Source organism: Prionailurus bengalensis, chromosome A1 (genome assembly GCF_016509475.1).
Source record: "Prionailurus bengalensis isolate Pbe53 chromosome A1, Fcat_Pben_1.1_paternal_pri, whole genome shotgun sequence".
NCBI lineage: Eukaryota > Metazoa > Chordata > Mammalia > Carnivora > Felidae > Prionailurus > Prionailurus bengalensis.
Window position 1 is genome coordinate 38,883,217 of NC_057343.1, and position 24,382 is coordinate 38,907,598.

The 24,382-nt window shown below is 33.5% G+C and overlaps 1 pseudogene; it reads right to left on the reverse strand.

Moving 5' to 3' along the window:
- Window positions 1-2,394: 2,394 nt before the first annotated feature.
- Window positions 2,395-2,564, reverse strand: LOC122496885 (annotated as a pseudogene).
- Window positions 2,565-24,382: the final 21,818 nt, after the last annotated feature.

The window sequence follows — 24,382 nt, forward strand, 5'->3', positions numbered from 1 at the left end:
AAAATTAAGAAGTTAATCACCATATGCCAAAAAGAGAATGAAAATGTGACAGTATGTGCAAAAGCCAAAATGTGGGAGTGAAAAAGCCAAGTGTGTAGGAATACATATTTTCAACATGTATTTTTCAATACGTAGAACCAACAAATGGCAAGTGATCAAAATATGGAAAGTATACATGAAAGAATTTTTTAAAATAGACTCTAAAGAATGGGCAAATGACTTTAAAAGCTACTACAAATACAGTAAATCCAAGTGGTAAAAATTATTAATGACATTATATTCCAGGAAATCAAAATGGCCATTAAAATGTAATCACAGTAGGCACATTCTAGAGTCTCAGGTGGCAATGCCAAAGTGAGCTCACAGACCAAACACAACTCTTACTATTCTGCTATTAATTGGTATAACTTCTTTGGGTATAATGTAACATTATCTAGGTAAGTAAAGATATCCAGAGCCTGTGGCCCCCTCTTACATAAATATCTTAAATAAACTCAAGTATTCATGTAATTAAGATATGTTCTCAACTGTTCATACTATCCTTTCTTTCCATTATGGTTCCAAAGTGTGAAAACTATATGTATGTATGTGTGTATATATATATGTGTGTGTGTGTATATATATATATATATATATGTATATATATATGTGTGTATATATATATATATACACACATACATACATACACACACATATATATGTATATATATATTTTTTTTAACCACATCAAAATGGATTTAAAAAAATTTACTCTCTTCATATAATAGGATACTATTTGGCAACAGAAGGATGAGCAAATTCCAGTTATAGGCAACAACCGTGAAAAATCACCTAAAATAATATTAAGGAAAATACACAAGACAAAAAATAAACCCATACTGTAAAAGTCAGATATAGTCTAAACTAAAATATATTGTTTATGGTTGTGTCCATAATTGGTAAAATTATCATTGAGTGCAAGGTTATGATTATCACAAAAAGGAGAATGGTTATTTCTATTCCACTATCTATTCTCCACCCTCTCTAATTTGGCTTCTCTTCTATTTTTTTCCTTTTCCTATTCCTCTCATCATTTTCACTACAACATCCCTACATAAAGCATTCTACTTAGAACGGAAGTATGTAGTCAATTAGCCCATTGCTGCTTCATTTTTAGCAAAAAGCATTTCTTGGATAAGAGTTATATTGAATAGGTTTGATATTGGGTCTATTACTTGTGTGAGTTTTATTTGGTTGACTATTTTTGCTGTTAAAGGAAATCCTATTGTGGTGCTCTCTATTTATGGGATGAAGACAAAAACATTTTTCAGATAATAGTTCTATAAACCAGAGGCGAAATGTTTTTGCTCCAAGAGAAAGTCCACCCGGAAAAGCATCTGTGTATGAGGCCACCATCCTAATATGTTTCTAATAGTGTGCCATTAATTTCTAAGAAGTAACCATATTCAATATAGTTCAGCCTGGAGAATTCATTATAAGTGTAATGAGAATCATTTTTTTTTTTTTTGGTCAATCCTTATAGTCTCTTATTCTGTCACTAATTTCTGGGATTTTACGTTTTACATTATTATTTTGAATCTTGTATTTTTAGTGGGGTAAATTGTGCCAGGTCATTTATTTTGCTTTTTCCTTTGTAATTGATCTTAGCCTTCAGTTTAGAGACTTAATATGTTATGGCAATTATAGTTACAACTGAAAACCAAGTATGTGAAACGTTAACTCTGGGATTAATGCAGGGACACCCTGGGCCTACAGTGAAGAAATTCTTTTTTCCCATTTATCACTTGACCTTCACAAAACACCTGCAAGAAGTAGATGACAGTAATTCTTATTTCTATGAAATTAACATCTCAAAATTGGTGTCTGATAATCTCATGTATACCTGGACATTTCCTTTCCTATTGTGTACGTTATGGTGGTAGATAGCAGGAGGTGCCTTTAAAAGATTAAGGGAAAATTTAAGGTGTGTACTTCTGATATGATTTCAGGTACTTCCTTGAGTGTATTTGGTGTCTTTTTTATTCAAAGGGAGTTAAGTCAGTGGACTGAAGCAGTCTGCTAACTGAAGACATTAAGAATGGTTAGGAATTTGTTTCTCGGCTCAGACGTCTGTTAAGTTGATCGTATTATTATATCTCAATTATACTTTGACCCCTGAAGATGTTTATGGTACTATCCCTGGTGTGACTCTGCAATTACCTAGTTATCTAATATCTAGGAAAGAAAGGAAAAGTATTTTCTATTTATTGGGTCAATTTTATAGCTATAAATTTTTCCGTGAGTATTGTTTGGTTGCATCTCACATCTCAAAGCTTTTTTTGTTACGCTTCTGGTTTTCTAAAATTAAGGTATGATTGACATACAATGTTTTGTTAATTTTAGCTGTACCACATAATTTGATATTTGTATGTATTGCAAAATGATCACCACAGTTACAGAATTTGTGTGTGTGATGAAAACTTTTAAGATCTACTTTCTCAGCAACTTTAAGATATACAATAAAGTTATTACACTGATAAGAACAGATACTACACTTGATCTTAGCCAAAAGGCCAAGAAGCGATTACAATAAAGTTATTAATTATGGTCACCATGCTGTAAATTACATCCCAGTGACTTACTTTGTTGTATTACTGTACCCTTCACTCCCTTCACCATTTCTCACACCCCAACCCTCTGCCTCTGGCAACCACCAATCTGTTCTCTGTGTCTATGAGCTTAGGTTTGTTTGTTTATTTTAGGTTCTACATATAAGTGAGATCATATGGTTTTTGTCTTTTCTGTCTGCCTTATTTCATTAAGCATAATGCCTTCAAGGTCCATCCATGTTGTCACAAATGCAAGATTTCAGTCTTTTTTTTATGTTGAATAACATTCTGTTGTGTATATAGACCCCATTTTCTTCATCAATTCATCCATCACTGGACACTTAAGGTTGTTTCCATATCTTGGCTAATGTAAATAATGCAGTGAATGTGGGGATGCATGTATCTTTTCAAGTTAGTGTTTTTGTTATTGGTTAAATGCCGAAAGTTGGAGTTGCTAGATCTTACAGTAGTTCTATTTTTAATTTTTTGAGGAACCTGCATACTGTTTTCCGTACTGGGTGCACCAATTTACACTCCCACCAATTGTGCACCAGGGTTTTGTTTACCCACATCCTTACCAGCATTTATTTCTTCTCTTTTTGATACGAGTCTTTCCAGTCGGTGTGAGGTGATCCCTCATTGTAGTTTTGCTTTGAATTTTTCTGCTGATTAGAAATGTTGGGCATCTTTTCTTATACTTGTTAGCCATACGTATGTCTTTGGACAAATGTCTATTCAGATGCTCCACCCATTTTTAAGTGGGATTGTTGGCTTTTTCTATTGAGTTTTTATATAATTTTGGATATTAACTTATCAGATATATGAGTTGCATATATTTTCTCCAATTCTGTAGCTTGCCTTTTCATTTCACTAGTTTTTTACTGTGCAGAAAATGTTTAGATTGATATAGGCCCACTTATTTTTTTAAATAAGTAGCTACTTATTTATTTTTTTATTTATATAATTATTTTTTAGTGAGCCCTACATCCAATGTAGGGCTTGAAGTCACCACTCTGAGATCAAGAATCACATGGTCTACTGACTGAACCAGCTAGGTGTCCCTAGTCCCACTTATGTAGTCCCCCTTATTTTGTTGCCTTTGCTTTTTGTGTCAGATTGAAAAATTATTACAAGACCAGTGTCAAGGAGCTTATCATCTATGTTTTCTTCTAGGATTTTTATGGTTTCACGCCTTACATTCAAGCCTATAATTCATTTTGAGTTAATTTTTGTGTGTAGTGTAAGATAATGATCCAATATTATTCTTTTGCATGTAGCTGTCCAGTATTCCCAACACCATTTATTGAATACTGTCCCTTTACTATTGTATATTCTTGGGTCCTTTTTAATAAATTAACTGAGCATATATGCAAGAGTTTATTTCTGGACTGTGTCTTCTGTTCCATTGATCTTTATGTCTGTTTTTAGGCCAATACCATACTGTTTTGATTACTATAGCTTTATAATAGAGTTTGAAGTGAGGGAATATAATGCCTCCAGCTTTGTTCTTCTTTCTCAAGATTGCTTTGACATTACAGGGTCTTTTGTGGTTCCATACTTCTGATTTTTTTAGACATTGTTTTTTGAGAAGTCATTGGTTTACATTAAAATTAAGAGAGAAGTACAGAGATTTTCCATATACCCTTTGCTCCCAAACATAAAAAACCTTTCCCATTATCAACATCACTAACCAGAATGGTACTTTCTTTTTTTTTAAATAAATATGGACTTACATGGATACATCATAATTACCCAAAGTACATAGTTTACCTCAGGATTCACTCTTTCTGGTATACATTCAGTGGGTTTGGGCAAATGTGTAATGGAATATACCAGTCATTATAATATCATTATAATCATCTGTTTTTGCCTGTTAATCTCCTCATCCCCATCCCCAGAAACCACAGATCTTTGTATTATCTCCATACTTTTGCATTTTCCAGAATGTCTATAGTTGAAATCATATAGTATGTAGCCTTTCAAGATTGGTTTCTTTCATTTACTAATGTGCACTTAAAATTCCTCCAGGTCTTTTTGTGACCTGATAGCTCATTTATTTTTAGTGATGAATAATATTCCATTATCTGAATGTATTCGAGTTTGTTTATTCATTTACCTACTGAAGGACATCTTGGGAATTACCAAATTTTGGCAATTATGGAAAAAAACTATAAAAATATTTATGCAGGTTTTTTTGTGAATGTAAGTTTTCACCTACTTGGGATAAATACCACAGAATGTGATTGCTGGATTGTATGGTAAGAGAACTTCGGTTTTATAGAAGACTGTCAAACTGTCCTCCAAAGTGGCTGCACCATTATGCATTCCCACCAACAGTGTCTGAGGTTTCCTATTGCTCTACATCCTGGTCAGCATTTGGTGTTGTCATTGTTCCCGATTTTGAGCATTCTAGTAGACCTGTAGTAGAGGTACCGTGTTGTTTTCAGTTGCATTTCCCTGATGGCATTAAAATATGCAGTGTCTTTCCATATGCTTATTTTCATCTATATACTTTTGTGAGATATTTGTCTCTCATTTTTTATATTAAATTCTCCCATTTTTTATTCCTAAGTAGTTTAAAACTGCAGTTTGTTTCTGCTATTACACAAAATTAATTTAAATATTTAAACTGAAATTGGTTAATTTTATTTCATTTTGGTAATGGACCATTATAGAATATAATTATTTTCCCTTTGGAATTATTTTCCCCCCAATGGCTACACTTTATAGCACATATAATTGACATATATCACTGGGTGAGCTTAAGGTATACAATATGATGATACGATACATGTATATATTGTAAAATGGTCACCACATGTTGGTGAACACATCCATCAAGTCACATAATTACCATTCTATTATTATTATGGTAAGCTCAAGTATAATCTTTCAGAATGTAAAATCTACACATATTTATGTCTGTATGTAAGGATCAATATATGTATGTTCATTTTTTTTATTAATTTTAACGTTTTGTGTTTGTAGATACTTACTCAACTTGAGTGAGTTCTTGACTGAGAGTCAGATTTTAAGTTCACAATAGTTGCTCATTAGACCTTGCCAAATATTTTTATATAAAATTTCATACTTTTTACATAATGTCTTATGTGACATATCTGGTAGAAATTTGAATATATTTTGTTTCCTTTGGAGTTTGCCAGTTTTGTTTCTGTTATTTTATCTTTGGGTATTTTAAGAGTTTCTAAGTGAAATAAGCCATACAGAGAAAGACAGATACCATATGGTTTCACTCTTATGTGGATCCTGAGAAACTTAACAGGAACCCATGGGGGAGGGGAAGGAAAAAAAAAAAGAGGTTAGAATGGGAGAGAGCCAAAGCATAAGAGACTGTTAAAAACTGAGAACAAACTGAGGGTTGATGGGGGGTGGGAGGGAGGAGAGGGTGGGTGATGGGTATTGAGGAGGGCACCTTTTGGGATGAGCACTGGGTGTTGTATGGAAACCAATTTGTCAATAAATTTCATAAAAAAAAAAAGAGTTTTTATGGTATTCTGAAATTTTATTATAGTCTGTTGAGTTTTAGTAATACATTTGGATTTGCACTACTCTATTTTAAAAAAAAATTTTAATGTTTATTTTTGAGAGTGAGGGTGAGAGGGGAGGGACAGAGAGAGGGGGAGACACAGAATCCAAAGCAGGCTCCAGGCTCTGAGCTGTCAGCACAGAGCCTGATGCGGGTCTCAAATCCACAAACCATGAGATCATGACCTGAGCCGAAGTCAGACGCTCAACTGACTGAACCACCCCGGTGCCCCTACTTTGCTATTTTAATTCCACTGCAGTGGGCATCTTCATCTCTGGGATTTTTTTTTTAAGTCACTGGGTATTCTGTTCTAAACTTTCTTCTTTCCCATGATGAAAATTCTGGGACTTCTCTATTACATGCATGTTATCTCTTTTAACTTGTCCCTCTTACTTTCCTCACTTTGTGTCTAATGCTATATTGTATACAAAATGATAAACCTCTACAATTCCAGCAAGTAATTTATTTTGAACAGTTTACTTACAGAGCCAGTTTTTTTTTTAATTCCAGTTATATTAGTTTCAGGTATGCAACATAGTGATTCAACAATTCTATACTTTACTCAGGATTCATTACAATAAGTGTACTCTTAATTCCCTTTACCTATTTCACCCATTCTCTGCCCCCCGCCCACATCCCCTCTGGTAATCACCAGTTTGTTCTTTATGGTTAAAAGTCTGTTTTTTGATTTGTCTCTTTTTCCTTTGTCTTGTATATTAAATTCCACATATTAGTGAAATCATACAGTATTTGTCTTTCTCTGACTTATTTCACCTAGCATTATACTATCTAGCTCCATCAATGTTGTTGTAAATGGAAAGATTTCATTCATTTTTATGACTGAATAGTATTCCAGTGTGTGTGTGTGTGTGTGTGTGTGTGTGTGTGCACACGCGCGCACACGTGCTCGCACGCACACACAGATACACACCACTTCTTCCTTATCCATTCATCTATCCATGGTTACTTGGTCTGTTTGCATAATTTGGCTGTTTTAACTAATGCTACAATAAACACAGGTGTGTATATATTTTTTATAATTAGCATTTTCATATTATTTAGGTAAATACCCAGTAATGCAATTAATGAATCATAGGTCATTCTATTTTTAATTTTTTGAGGAATCTCCATACTGTTTTTCAGAGTTGGCACACCAGTTTGCATTCCCACCAACAGTGCATGAGCGTTCCTTTTTCTCCACATCTTCACCAATACTTGTTGTTTCTTGTGTTTTTGAATTTAGCCATTCTAACAGGTGTGAGATTGTACTTCATTGTGGTTTTGATTTCCCTGATGGTGAGTGATGTTGAGCATCTTTTCACTTGTCTGTTGGCCATCTGGATGTTTTCTTGGCAAAAAGCTTATTCATGTCTTCTGTTCATGTTTTAATTGGCTTATTGGGTTTTTTGGGTGTTGAGTTTATAAGTTATATATTTTGGATGCTAACCCTTTATTGGATATGTCATTTGCAGATATCTTCTCCCATTCAGTAGGCTTTTAGTTTTATTCATTGTTTCCTTTGCTGTGCAGAAGCTTTTTATTTTGATATAGACCAACAGTTCATTTTTGCTTTTACTTCCCTTGCCTCAGAAGACATATCCAGAAAGTGTTTGCTTCGGCTGATGTCAGAAAAATTATTGCCTGTGCTCACTTCTAGGATTTGTATGGTTTTAGGTCTTATATTTAAATCTTTAACCCATTTGGAGTTTATTTTTGCTTATTGAATTTGCTCAATAAAAAATTTGCTGCTTTCTAATGAAATACAAAGGTTTCATTACACAAACTCTGTTGAACTTTCTTGAAATTGCTCTTGAGTAATCCCTTAGCCTTAAGATATCACTGAACTACAAATATTTTATTCAATATCACGTTTCAGTGTGTCTCTGGCTCTTACATGCATGGAGAGAAATAATTTCTGAATTTTGAAAGCAATAGGTGATATTCCCTGATACAGATAGTAAGGATTATAAAAAAGAAAACAATAAAACAACAACAACAACAGCAATAAAAAGTACAGTAGAGCAAGATTGTAAGTTTGTAACCTTCCTTACATTCACAGCTTCAAAGACAGGAAAAATTCTCCATTAGCAAGTTTAGAAGTTTGGCCAAGATTTCTTCTTGTCATCCTTTTAATCTTATGGATTTTTAAAATATGGCTTTAAAATTAGAGTGTAGGGGACACCTGGGTGGCTTAGTTGGTTGAGCATCCGACTTCATCTCAGGTCATTATCTCACAGTTTGTGAGTCCCAGCCCCACATAGCGCTCTATGCTGACAGCGTGGAGCCTAGAGCCTGTTTCAGATTCTGTCTCCCTCTCTCTCTCTGCCTCTCTCCTGCTTGTGCTTACCCACTCGCTGTCTCTCCCTCTCTCTCAAAAACAAACATTAAAAAATTTTTTTAAAATGGATAAATAAAATTAGAGCTTTTGATTATGCCATAGACACTAATATTTTGAGTAAGTTAATTGTATGTGGATGACCTTTGACAGCATCATCCAGGATGATTTATAAAAATACAGATCCTGAAACCTCCCAAGCTTTTGTGATAGTTTCACGTAATGTGCATTTTAACAAGCTCCCCAGTGATACTTCCACTCACAAAAGGTTGGGTATCACTGATAAGAACATTCTCTGACATATTTGCAAACTTCATTATGTTAGAGATTTTGAGAATATGGAAAACAATCTTTTATTTCTCCGAGAAATGCTGTCAACATGAACACTGATATTCATTGAGAGGGAAAGGGAAAGTTAAAAATAAAAGTATCAGTAAAGTACATGAATATCTATGTTCTTAACTCTCCATTAACATGAAACAAATATGCCAGATGGTAAATGCCCTACTTACAAAACACTGGGAATTGACTGATCCCCAAGCAGAGATCCCTAGAAAATAATTTGTGTCACTCAAGGCAACAAAACATATTGATAAATTGTGCTCAGTGTTCATGAAAATGATTGGATTCAAACCGAGGAACTTGAACATGTGGCATTATGGAGCAGAGAGCATTTAGTTTATTAAATAAAGTTCTCTCACAAATATCCCATACCAGAGAGCAAAAATAAAAGCAGTAGTATAATGACTTTCTTAATTGCTATAAGATTAAGAAGTATTGAAACTTAACTTTTGGTTATGTATCATATTAATATATATATGAATTATTTTTTCAGATACCATAAATAACCATAAGAGTTAGAGAAATATATGCTCAGAAGGTCCTTGTAATTTTAGACATTCTGTGGCAGTAATATAACTTTTCTTAGAAAATATATTACATCTTCAGGTGGGTCAGTTACCACCATTTAAGTTATTTTTTTTTTCAACGTTTATTTATTTTTGGGACAGAGAGAGACAGAGCATGAACGGGGGAGGGGCAGAGAGAGAGGGAGACACAGAATCGGAAACAGGCTCCAGGCTCTGAGCCATCAGCCCAGAGCCCGACGCGGGGCTCGAACTTACAGACCGCGAGATTGTGACCTGGCTGAAGTCGGACGCTTAACTGACTGCGCCACTCAGGCGCCTAAGTTATTTTAATTCTGAATGATGATTGTACATTGATTTTTAAAGATTAATTCTAAATTGTAGGCATGCTTTTAAAATTTTTGCTTTTTTTTTTTTTTTTTTTTTTTTTTTTTTGAGGGAGAGAGAGACACAGAGCACAAGCGAGGGCAGGACAGAGAGGGAGACAAAGAATCCAAAGCAGGATCCAGGTTCTGAGCTGTCAGCACAGAACCTGACATGGAGCTTGAACCCACCAACAGTGGGATCATGACCTGAGCCAAAGTCAGATACTTAACTGAATGAGCCACCCAAGCACCCCGGCATGTTTTTTTTAAAGATATGTAGTAATCTTATCAGTAAAATTTGGTATTAAACCAGAACTCATATTTATTGAGCATTGTCCTAGATATTTAACATAGATTTTTCTCTCATTTCTCATTTACTAAACCAAAGTTACTCTTCAGATAAGTTTGTAAAAACCTGAGGATGAGAAGGTTTAAATAATTCAAATTCAAATTTGTCCAAGTGATTCCAAACCAAAGCTTTCTTTTACACGAAAATGTCATATTACTGGTAAATTTTTTTGGTCTTCCATTTATACAGTGCATGCATTTGTATTTTCACTCTTTTCTGATTTTATACTTAATATATTTTTGGGTGGGTAGAAATTTGGTAAATACATAGCCATTCACATATTACTATGCACAGATAATTGATTATAAATCTGATGTGTGTGTTGTATATATAATTTTCTGTATGTTTGAATTGTGTATCTATCTAATCCTCTGTATTTATGTTTTACTTTTAGTTTGTTTTGTTTTTGTTGTTAAGCATCCCCTTTCTTTTAGAAACAACCATGGTTCTTTGAGGACCTGCACATTATTCATTCTAGAGAGAGAATGCCAAGCTCTTAACTGGCTCTACTGCTATAATAATGGTTGATTGATTCAAGGGTAGGCAACTGTCTTATAATGCTTTCCCAGAATGTTTTCAGATAGAATTCAGAGGAAAAGTTCACTGTGTTAGAAATTGTGAAATACGAGACTTAGGAGCTGTCAATGACTATTTCTCCTACCAGGTTGAAAAGGACTGTATATAATGGAAGAAAAAAAGAGATCAGATTCATAAGATAGGGTTTAATTAATACTAAAATATACACAATTTAAAAGTTGTGCCTTTCACTCTGCATTTAATCTTGTATAATTAAAATTTAGATGTCATAAATAATCCAGGGTTTTTGATATCAAGGGAAAAATAATGTGAATTTAATAAGAACAAAGAAATAAATATTAATTTATTTTAAAAATATAAATTCCCCAAAATGTGACCAGAGTACAACAACTGATGGAGTCTACCTAAAAATATTAGATGCATTAAACACTTCATTTTGATAGGGAGAACGACAGAAAGAAGGTAGCCTTTCTTACCACAGCATTCCTCTTAATGGCAGAAATTTTCCTACACCATATATCAGATGTGACAGAAAAGTAGAGCACGCCTATTCGCAGAGAGGATCATTACACTTCACCTTCAAAACCTTTAAAATGGTTTTATTGATCAGACTTAACTCAGTGAAGTAGAACGTGGAAAAGTTTTAGCTGTCTATAATCTCAACCTTCATTATGTTTTGTAGAATTCCCATTCCTCTCAATTAATGATATCCTAGGTGATTTGTATAACTTTCTGGGCACTTTTAGTTCATAAAAAGTTCAGTGAGTTGATTTTTAATTTTTGATTTATTAATTTTTACTAGTTTTATTAACGTTCAGTTTTTCAAGAATAAATTCAGGTATTAGTTTATTGGACATCCTTCCAGATAAGTTGTATACATACAAACACACATTTATATTTTTATTTTGCCCACCTTTTTACACCACTAACTATATACTTTGATTTATACTTGTTCATATCTTTGGTAAAAAAAATTTATAGTAAAATAGTGGACTCTTTCATTGTTTTTCAAGGATACAAATTATTCCATTAATGGATGTACCACAGTTATTTAACTGGTCTTTTATTTTGAGATATTCAGGTTGTTTCCAATATTTTACTCTTACATAATGCTCCAAGATGCAGTGATTAACACTATATATGTCATTTCATACTTACTTTAATAAATTAATGGAAGAATTTTTAGAAGTGGAATTCCTAGGATTGCATTGTTTTCACATACACTGCAAAATTGCACTTCATATAGATTACAGTCATTTATAATTCAATTAGATATAACTAAGCTTCATGGTATCTTCATACCCTCCTAAAACTATACTATTTATGCAACTTCTGGATCTTTGCTAGTATACTGAGCAAACATTGGTGTGCCTATATAATTTTTATTTTATTTCTTTAATCAGGAATATTTGTATTTAGTATGTTTAAGGGTCATTAGCATTTCTTTTTCTGTTTGTCCATTTATATTCTTTGATTTTTTTTTAAATTTATATTGGCCTTTTTCAGTGGCCTATAGGGTCCAGTGTTAAGAAAATAGCATTGTTTCTTGTTATTAATTCTGAATATGTTTTTTGGATTTTGCTTATAATAATTTTTTCTATGTCAAAAACTTTAATATATGTTTTTATTTATATGTTTTGTTTTGTGGTTTCAGAAGTTTTATGTTCTACTTAAAAAGGTCTTTCCATTCTAGGGCTGTAAAACCCCTAGTTTCTTTTAGTGTGTTTAATGATTTACTTTCTTTAAAATTAAACATGTGGTTGGGGCACCTGGGTGGCTTAGTGGGTTAAGCATCTGACTTTGGCCCAGATCATGACCTCGCAGTTTGTGGGCTGGAACCCTGCGTTGGGCTCTGTGCTGACAGCTCCTTCTCTCTCTGCCCCTTCCCCACTCATGCTCTGTCTCTCTCTGTCCCAAAAATGAATAAACATTAAAAAAAAACTTTTTTAATGTGGTTAATGTGGAAATTATTTTTTGTGGGTTATGAAGTAAGAATTTTTTATCTAGATTCCTCCTTCTTTAAAAATTCAAAATTTCCCAGTATTAATATTACATATTAACATTAATTACATGTTAATTACATATTAATATTACATATTAATACTGGAAAATTTAAGTATTAATATTACATATATCAATATAGTATTTGTTTATGTCTAGGGTTTCAATTATTATTCATTATGTATTCACATGCCAGTACCCCACTGTTTATATAGTGATGTTTTATGGTATATTTTATTTATTTATTTATTTTTTTAACATTTATTTATTTTTGAGAGACAGAGAGAGACAGAGCATGAGCAGGGGAGGGGGGAGAGAGAGAGAGAGGGAGACACAAAATCTGAAGCAGGCTCCAGTCTCTGAGCTGTTTGTTAGCACACAGCCGGATATGGGGCTTGAACCCATGAACTGAGAGGCCATGACCTGAGCCAAAGTCAGATGCTCAACTGACTGAGCCACCCAGGCGCCCCTGATATATCTCAATATTAAGTAGGGTAAATCATTGATCATTTTGTTCAGAAGTTCCTTGTTTGTACTTTTTTATATTCTATATGAACTGTAGATTCATCTTTTTAGTTCCAAAACATCCTATTTACATTTTTCTTTAGATCACGTTAAAATTGTAGTTTAGCTTAGGGAGTTCTGACCTATTTGTAAAGTTGTGTCTTCTCTTTAAAAAAAAAAAAATGTTTACTTATTTTAGAGAAAGAGAGAAAGAGACAGAGAGAGACTGAGAGCACTAGTGGGGAGCAGCAGAGAGATGGAGACAGAATCTGAAGCAGGCTCCAGCCTCTGAGCTGACAACAGAGAGACCAATGTGGGGCTCACACTCAGGAACCACAATATCATGACTTGAGCTGAAGTCAGATGCTTAACCTACTAAGCCACCCAGGCACCGCTAAAGTTGTATCTCCTCTTGAAGCATATATCTTGCTTTATTTTGTGCAGCATTACATAGATAGTTTATTCAAAGAGCGCATTGCACGTTATTTATTGAATGAGAATATCTTCTGACTATTTATAATAATGGATATTTGGCAAAATATTTCATCAAATGCACAACTTGACAAGTTAGATGAAATCTTTGCAGCTTCTCATTCTGTTTAAAGATGATTTCGTTACTTATTAAAAAGAGGAGAATGCACACAGATATCCCTTTTATATTCACAACTCAGCTGCAACATACGTATCTTTGAATTTCCCTTTAGTACATGAACATTTTTATATTCATGAAACTGGTAATTTAAACAAGAGAATTCATGCTTCTGATGCTTTAATATATTTATTAGATTATGTTTTTGGAACACTGCCAAGTCATCCTTATGACAGCCTGGGGATGTTTCTAAAAAGACATTATCTGGTTCTAATTAGTGATCATGATTTTTCCATTGGAGGATCATGACTGAAAATTTACTGTTTTATGTTATACTAAAATATTGAGAAATGGAGAAAGGAAATGTAGAAACTATATTTATATTTTAACTTAAGAGACAGGTCTATTTTTATCATAACAAAAAGAAAACAAACTAAAAAGATAGGATTAATTTTTACCTCTTTCAACACCAATTTTATTTTTAAAATTTTTACTGTGTATTTATTTTTGAGAGAGTGAGTGCAAGCAGAGGAGGGGCAGAGAGGGGGGCGGGGACAGAGGATCCAAAGCAGGCTCTGTGCTGACTGCACAGAGCCCCACCTGGGGTTTCAACTCACAAACCGCAAGCTCCTGACCTGAACTGAAGTGGGATGCTTAACTGACTGAGCCACCCAGGTACCTCAAAACCAATTAAAAAAAATTAACATTTATTTATTTTTTTGAGAGACAGAGAGAGCACAAGGAGGAGAGAGGCAGAGAGAGAGGGAGACACAGAATCCGAAGCAGGCTCCAGGCTCCGAGCTGTCAGCACAGCCCAACGCAGGGCTCGAACTCACAAACCCGGAGATCATGACCTGAGCCAAAGTTGGACGCTTACCTGACTGAGCAACCTAGGCGCCCCAAACCAATTTTATTTATTTAAAAAAATTTTTTTACTGTTTTTATTTATTTTTTAGTATATGTGCTGCCGAAGCGAGCACACGTTTTTATTTTTTAAGGAGAGAGAGACAGAGCATGAGCAGGGGAAGAGCAGGGAGTGAGGGAGACACAGAATCTTAAGCAGGCTTCAGGCTCTGAGCTGTCAGCACAGCTCAGAACTTGAACTCACGAACTGTGAGATCATGACCTGAGCCGAAGTCAGATGCTCAACTGACTGAGCCACCCAGGCACCCCAATTTTAAATATAAGCAGTACCTATGCAGCTATTATAGTGGAAATACTTACACTCTCAAATCGAATGATAGTAAATGTCATTTTTATATAAAACTGTGGAACTGAAGAAAATATTGTATAAAGACAACACTATTCGTATTTAATGTTGATAAGTAAATATAGAGAAAGTTTTCATACTATTTTTAAGTGAGAGAATATACATAAGCCATTAACCAAAAATGTTAAGCATAGAAATAAATTTCTTGGCACTAAGAACACAGTGTTTAGAAATATCATGGATTATGATCTTGAAATTTGGCAATAGGGTAAGTGAGCATATAACATAGATAAAATAATTTAAAAAAACCTTTGACAATTTCAAAATAAGATTAATGATATTAATAAGTTGACATTATATATATGTATATATATGTATATATATATATATATATATATATATAATAAGGGGAAATACTACTCTGTTGAGGTGAGAGAAAAATAATACTGGAATTAATATATGTGTCATTGTTTTATACCAGTTTACAAAGTATACATGCATACTTAAATAAATAGCAAGAAACCCAAATTTTATTTTTTCACATTGATTTAAAAGATTGTTGAGGTAAACCTGTGAGTTTACGTTGTTAATAGTGCTAATGTAGTAAAACAATAGGCATGTAATCCAATAAGTTTAGAAGCCAAAATATTTATTTAACATAGGATGCATTGTTTAAATTTAATACTATGAGACATGGTCTCAATTATATTCACAGCAGTGATATATTGAGAGTAATTCAAACAATATACACAATATTTTAGGGTCAATACAATGGTTTAGTGAAGCACAAATTCAACTTAGAATCACTCTCAGACATGTGATGGAAATACCTGATAAATTAAACTGATTAGGTAAGTTAGTTAAAATATGGTATGCACTTAAGCAATAGAAGTTTCTCAAATAATAAAAAACTCATGAGATTTGGAGATAATTAAAATTAATTATTACTTTTATTTTTCATATTGATTTGTCTGAGGTGTTATCATTAATGACATTAACAAAAGAGTACAACAAAACAAATCATATTTGTATTTTGTTATTTTGCTTTATAACAGATTAAAAATGCTTTTGAAGTTAATGTTTATTTTGATATCCAACATATTTAATACTCAATGTATAATTAGATATATAAACCTAATATATGATTGAATATTACAATCCTCTAAATAATATTTGGCAAATTTGTTTTAATAAATGGAAATAACTAGCATGTGAAATATCAACAATTGTGCTATTAGAGCTAAACAAAAGGCAATTATAAAACAGCAACCAAATTTGTTTGAGACTGTGATGGGGGAAGATATTCATTTACAAAAAGTCCCAAATGTAATTCCTATAGAGATTTTTTTCCCACCATTATAGATTGAAGCATCTGCTCAATTGATGACATATTTGAACATGTTGAACAATATTGTGATAATGTGGGTTTATTTGTAATATACCAAGCTTGAAAATACTGAATAAAAAGGAAAGTAAAGCACTACATCAATTTTATACTGAGACAGTGAACAGGAATGAGTTATTTGTACTGTGAGAATAAAATATCCTAATATCTTTTCTTTAAAGTTAATTTATATACTGACATCTTTACAATTAATAATTGTATTCAGATTTAAGTCTGCTTTATTAAAATGTTATTTTCATGTCTTACCATTCTATATTTTTCCTCCTTTCTAGTCTTCTTTTAGATTACAGTGTATTTATTGCTGTTGATTTTTCCACTCAATTATTACTTATACATAGTTACACACACAATAGTTACTAATTCTTTAGTGTTACTCTGTGGCATACAATCTTGATCTTTACCACTACTGAATAATGCAAGTAGAAACTCTTAACTACATCTGTGCCACCCTAACATTCCTGATAGACCTGTAATGTATTTTTCTTTCCTTCTTGTAACTCACATTATATTAATTTTATTTATTTATTTATTTAATTTATTTATTAATTTTGCTTCACATAGGCAATGCTCATGTAGAATTATTTATTTATATTTTTTATTGAGTAGTTCTGGGCTTTTCCATGAGATCATTGCTTTCTCATGTGGAACTTACCTTTATTGTAATTTTCTCAACTTTGTATGCCTGGAAGTATCTTTACTTTCCTGCATTTTTGGAGGAGTTTTATGGGATGTTTAATTCTGACTTCTTTTTTTCCTTTAGGAATATATAATTTCCTTGTTCTCTAGCTCCTTTTGTTTTAGTTAGGAAGGGAATTTGCTTTTCTTCCTTGAATGTAATATATGTATGTGTTTACTTTCTCATTTTAATTGTTTGCTTTGTATTTTGGTAGTTTTGTTACTGAGTGTTTAGGCATGGTTTTCTCTGTACTTTTCATTCTTCACGTTCCTAGTGCAGCTAATTAGCATCAATGAAAGAACACCCTTAATTCTACTATAGATTTGACTGTTTGGCTACTGATATTCAGTCTTTGCTAGGGTTTTATCCCTACTTCTAGGATTTGAACTTGTGTAGATCTCCAATGTAGAGCTGACCAACCCTCTCCTTACTAGTGAGTGCACTCTGAACTCCGGTATTTTTCCCTCTATCCCTGGACAATGGTAGCGGTGGCTTAACTTCTCAAACTCAGCCACAGATTATGCTCCATAAATTCCTCAAAGACAGAAGTGCAAAATTTGAGGTTCACCTTTCTGTGATTCTCTTTTCTCCTGGATCTTGGTTCCTGAAGTTCCTTGATAGTACTCTGATATTTTCAAAGACATTTATTTATTTCACTCTCCTTTTTCAGTGGGTGAGTTGTTCTGTAACAAGCTGTCCCTCCAATACTGGAGGCACATATCCTCAGCGGATTTGGGAAAAACATCAACTTTCTCTTCCCTCAAACTTGGCTTGAATGTTTAACCACGGGTGGGAGAGGTAGTAATCTCTGCTTTGATCTACTCTAATGATTCTTTTTGAGTTTTTATTGATTCTCTTTGTTAAAAGAAATACAGTATTTGTTTAACATAGCAGGGTCTGTGACTAACCCCCTAGTTTTATGGCTCAACTCCTGCATTTACTCACACGTAACTATGACAGATTGCTAAATTTATCTCTTATTTTCCTTAGAAAATAATAATCATCGTCATCTTAGTACAAAAGTTTGTTTTGAAGAGGAAATAGTTAATTTGTAAAAGCTCCTGGAAGAATGATATTCTTAATATTCTTGTTTCTAATTATTTAAAACCATATGAAACATCTCTCAATTTTTACATCTTCAAAAGCTTCAACTTTCCTCATGATGTAGTCCTTAGCAATTCATTGCTTAGGAAGATTGCCTCATTCAGTGGGTTTTGCAAAATGTAGGTCTCATGTATAATTAATCTGAAATGGTCATTCATTGTTGTGTTTCATGGACTTCCTATAATTCAAATGAAACTGTGTGCAAGATTTTGTGTGTATGCACAAATGTACATTAAATTTATGTGGAAAAAGATTATAGCATTCATCAAAGGTTTAATGATGTCTGGATGCAAAATAAACTGAAAGTGTTTCAGGCACAATTTACTGTGTACTCTGTGGACTATAGGAAAGGGAGGATTGCTTTAAAAGTGGTTGTTGTTGTTGTTGTTGCTGTTGCTATTATTTGGGAGTAAAAAAATCACTTTAGATAGGCTCTAAACATAAAATACTCTCCTCCATTATATGATGCTAAACTATACTTTGTTTTACACCACAAAACCCCCCTCTAGCTGCAGATCAGGGAATATTGCCATCTAATTCTTTCACACCCAGTTATGCATGAGTTATATGTATAAATTCTATTATTTATGTCTGTGATGACATTCTTTATTTCCATCTAACAAAAAACCTACCCAACTGTAAAAGCCTTCCTATAGTGTGGCCCCATTCTGAGATTTAGCCTACTTAAGGCAGAAGTAATTTTTGTGACTGTTTAAATTATGTGGACAAGGGCTATATTTTCTTCGTCCTTGTATTTCTCCAATCCGGTACATAGTAGGCATGCACAAAATGTCAATGGACTTGGTAAAATCTGTTCAGAATATTGAAGAATATATATGATCTTTGAATTTCACAGTAGCAGATATGGCAGATATTGCCATATCTGAAGTTTATTTCTCCATAATGTAATTGTCTTCGTCAACTCTGCTTCATAATCCATATTCAGTGCCTTCTCATTGAGATACTGAGAGTAGCATTTAAAAAAAAATTCTATAGTTAAGCAGCAATTCCATAATTCATGCTATTTAATCAATAAATATTTATGGATTACATTGAGGTATGAGGCACTTTGTAGGCCCTGAGGATGTGTGGATAAGCAAAACAGATGAGGTACCTGTATTCATGGTACTCATTCAAGTGTGGTAGACAAATATGAACAGAGTGTTATCTTAATTTCAAATTATATCTAATCTCTGACCTCCTCTGTTGTTATACACTTTGTTATTATTCTCATTTTGAATGCTTCCCTCCCCACGGGGACTGCACTTCTGTCTGCAGAATCTGCACCAATTCCTTCTTCCTGTTTTGAGCAAAAATCCTTGAAAAAGTTGTCTTTACTTCTTTCTTTGCCATCTTCCTGGTATTCTCTTTCCTATTGTATCTTAAATCTCAACATTCTGCTTTAAACCACCATCATCTGTCACTTGGATTAGAATCTCTAATCTGTCTCTCACTAATCCAAGTGCAGTAGCCTTCAAATTCTTCTTGTTTCTACCAGGGTCACCTAAGGAGTATTTCAAAATGGTAGCCTGAAGGATACTGTTAAAATGTACATTAGTTTATGTCGCTTCGCTGCATAAAGCCCTCCAGTAGTTTCCTACTTCACTCAGAGCAAAATGCTGAGTCTTCCCATGGTGCTGAAAGAGGTTCTATGTGATCTGGCCCCAAATGCCTCTGACTTCATCTCCCCCCACCTGTCCCCTCGGTGTATCAGGCATCTTCCTCTTTCAGAAACTGCACTTTTTTCTGTTTGATATGCTCTTCCCTATAGATGACTTCCTTCAGGGCTTTTTAAATGCATCTTAACAGGGAAGCCTGTCCTACAAAGTACGCTTGAACACAGTACTTTCAGTTCCTCCTTGTTATCATTATATCTACTCACATCAGCATTTGTGCTATTTCTCAAAGATACCAGTAATATTTTTGAAGCAGTAATATTCACTGAGTACTCCGTATGTATAGAATGGCCTTTTGTTAGATGTATAAATCGCTCGTTCACTTTCTTTGTTCCAGTCTTTCTTCAGATACATTTTCTTAATGAATCGTTTCCTGACAATGATATTTGAAATTGCCACCTCCTTTTCACAATTGTTATTCTCTTTCCCTTAATATTATACTTAGTGGAACTTTTCAAGTATAAAATGAATTATTTTTTAAAAATGATTACCTTACCTGTGCCCTTCCAGTGAAACATGAAAGTTGTAAGAGCTTAGATTTTCACTTTGATACATGAGCGTATAGGAGGCAATAAATAAATACTCATATATAACATGGCAAGGTGGTGTTTAATATCAGATAGTTGTAAATGCTGTGGAGGTTAATAAAGATTGCTAAGTAGGAAAGTGTATGAAAAGGTGTGCCTATTTTCTGCAGTGTTATCAAGTACAAGATGAAGGGTGGATTGACATGTAAGTGGAGAACCAAAGGGAGGGAATAAGCTGGGGGAAAGAGTTCTAGGCATGGGATACAGCCAGTGCAGATCTCCAAGGCACAGGAATCTTTAGCATATTATAAGAAATGGAAGTATATCAGTGTGTCTGGAGCTGAGTGAATACTGGGGACAATAGTAAGAGATAAGGCCACAAAAGAAATGGGGCCAGGTCATGTAGGTTTTGAAGACATCGAAAGAACATTGAAATTTTATTCTGAGTGATTGGATGATGTTATAGAGTTTTGGGCAGAGGACTGAGATGATCTAGATTCTGACTTCTGGGGAGAGGATTAGCCAGCATAAAAGAGGAAAACCAGTGAAAAAGCTATTGAAACAAATGAGGGATATTTGTAGCTTGGACCGGAGTAATAGCACTAGAAGTGGTAGGTAGAAACTGGTCGGGTTACAGTTATGATTTCAGGATGGAGCTATCAGTTGTCCTCTAATTGAATGTGAGATGCTAGAGAAAGTTGGTAATCAAAGATGATTCCAAATTTTTGATCTGAGTCATTGGATAAATAGAGGTGCTATTAATCGAGATTGACAGTATATGAGCAGAAGAACCTTCAGGGGAGAAATGACATTCTGTGTTGGATATGTTGAGTTGGAGTTGTCTGTCTAACATCCAAGTCTCAAGTTAAAGGGAGGAATCTAAGTGAAGAATGTTTGTGAAACGGCAGTTTTTACTGGATGCATTCCAATTTTAAAAGTAAGGGAGATGAAGAGGAGAAAGAAATGGTTGATTCAAGAAATAGATGAGAAGCCAGCAGAAGGTATTGTCCTGACTTAAAGAAATTGTTTCAAGAAGTGAGTGCTCGAGTATCCCAAATGATGATAGCTCAAGTGACATGAAGACGGAAAACGGATTTGTGTTAGGAGTATGGAGATTGCTGGAGACCAAGGCAAAAGCCATTTACTGCACTCGGAGAAAGTACAGCCTATGAAGTTTCATAAGGTCCTGTCTCCACAGTGAAGGAGTAGCGCTTCTAGCAGAGTTTCCCTATCAGTCCTAACCTCTGTCCACAGCTTTCCACGGGCTGACACAACATGCCTTACAACTCCATTATGACCTTGCAGTTCAGGGATGTGACTATAACGATATTAAACTTTTCCTGCTTTAATTGAGAAAGTTTAACAGGAAATAGGTTTTGAATTGATAATATTATATGGGGTTATATAGTGAGAACTGAAAATACTTTTAAGCCCTATAGGCAAAGGTCCGATATTTTAAAGATCCAAGCTCACTTCTTGGGTCGTTTTATTGTATCAATCTGCTAAGGAAAAAGAGAAAAGAAAAAACCCTAAGTATCTGAACCCTGTAAGTCCTTTACCTTGCCTTGGTATTGTCAGAATTTATTGGGCCTGTCACAAGAAATCATTTGATTCAGCTATACTAGGTCTGAACTGTCATAAATGCTTTCTACTCTAAGAAATTTAGTTAGACCATAATTTATTTCATAAATATGTCTTCTTGATTGCTTCAAGATACTAACGTGAAAAGAAGACAGATATAGAACTACAAAAAATCATCAACACTTGTCTCTGTTGACATTGTTTGTCAGGCTTTAATGTGTGCTAAATTTTCATGTAAACTTTTATAAAATTAAGACAAATGTAAGGTATTAGAGAAGGAGCCTAATTTTAGCAATTGAGGTTTTACATAATAAAATATGGTGTAATATCATTTTGCAAGCAGTAAGATATAAAATCAGAAACTAATTAGAAATATAGTATTTTATCAATCATGGCTTCTGCCATTTTCAGCTTCCTTTTAAATCAGAATTGTCTAAAATTAAGGTATCTTAAATATTTTAGATGAATGATCTATCCTCCTGGTAGAATTAATATAAAACTAAAAATGATTTGCAAAGGGAAAGGTTTGAAAAGTTTAATAACCTATATTTAAAATGTAGCAAGACTTTTAGTACTTACATCAATTTTGGTATTAATGTCTTCCTAGTCATTTCTCAGACTATACTAATGTGTCCTTTAGTAATGACTTCCAACCTTTAAAATGTTGTTGGTGATATTTGTATGAGCGCAAGTATGTATTTACTGACTCGTAGTTACCCAGTGCAATGCATTAGCAACATGTTAACAGTATGTTTTGAGAGTAATTTATTTTATAATTTACCCTGTTGTCACATATATTGAAAACAGGGATATGTTTTTTAAAGGTCATGTGTAGCATACCTTGGATGGTGAATCACCAGTTTATAGCATTGCAAAAAGCTACATTAAATAAAATTGATTTAAGTGGTTTATAAGTAGCCAATTTCTATAAATAATTATTTTATTGAGATTACAAAGTACACTTTTAATATAATTGTAATAAATTCAGTTTATTTTGTTCCACCAATCAGATAACCTTTTAAATATACCATATTTGCATTTGAATGAATGAAATTTTAAAAATCACATAGGAGTAGTGCTTGTTTTTGCTTTTATGTTTCACGTTTGATTCCAGAGACTAATACTATGCAAAGGTCTAATAGTGAATGAGTAATAAAATATTATTTCAATAAGTGATGCTTTTATTTACCTAAAGTGTAACTCATTTAGTTTCACCCATAATAAAGGTTATTAATTAATACCAGTTATTAGCACTAACTTGTTATTAATACCAGTTATTGTAATAAGGTGGGAACACCTACAGCATTCAAAAACATACTATAATTCAACTCCTTTTATCAAAATAAAAGAAAAATAATTATATGCATTTAAGGCAAATTGAAAATAATTATACTAATTAATAGGTACTCCATTTGCAAGAGATTTAAAATGAACTGTATCATATATAATTATATTACATATTTATGTATTTATATGCATTATATTAATAATAGGTAACATAGGTTTTCATTTGTAGCTGTATTATCATATTTATACTGTTTTCACTACCTGAAACAGTAGTATTTTAGGAAAATCAAGAGTACATGTATTTATTACTACACCATATGAGCAGGATATAAATAGAGTTTAAATTAAGTTAGAAATGGTTTGTCTGCCATGTATGGTGATTTAAGCCTATAAAGTTCACACAAGAATTTTAAATATATTTTCTCTATATAGAAAATCGGATGAATAGCTTCATTATATTTTAGGTTGTTAGTGTTTGCTTCAGCATTTGTCATCACTTGTCAGCACACTAACAAGTATCCTAATCTCAATGTTTGGCTGAACTGCTATGAAATGTGGGCCCAAACCCTCCCCTGGGTTTGGATTTGTGTCTGGACCTAGGTTTCCTTTTTCTAGTGGATTGGCCGTAGTGGCCAGGATCCTTTGAGTGCAGGTAAGAGAGGATGGGATGAAGAGGAGTTGGTAGAAAAACTCCTCAAAGAATGACAGTGCCTTTGACTTAGATATCTGATACCAAAATCTTAACTACTACTACAGAAGAAGGATAATTGCTTGAGAAATTCTGTAACCATGGAAACTTGATAACAGCACCGCTCAAGTACCCCTCGAAAAGGGGATAATTCTGAAGACCAATTTCTAAAGCTGATCTAGTTTTTAAGATTATTGCAACTCTAAGTGGCTTGAAATTGCCTTGGGGAAGGCTTGACTTCCAGTTTTTGTTCTGGTGGGACCCATGCCAAAGATCATGGTGACTTTTTGTTACTGCCTGTGTCATTGTGAGTCATATTCCTTGATTACTCTTATTTCTAACGATCAAGAAAGACCTAGTTATACACTTGTTTTGTATCTATTTGAGCCATTTAGATGGAAAATGGTGAGGAGGAAGAGTAGGAAAGAGAACAAAATAAATGCAAGTGAATGACATCTTTATTTCTAGAAGTAATACTTTAGAAATGACTTATTTTTAGCAAACTCCAGAGATGGTTTCTGACTACTGAGGAGTAATACAAATAGTT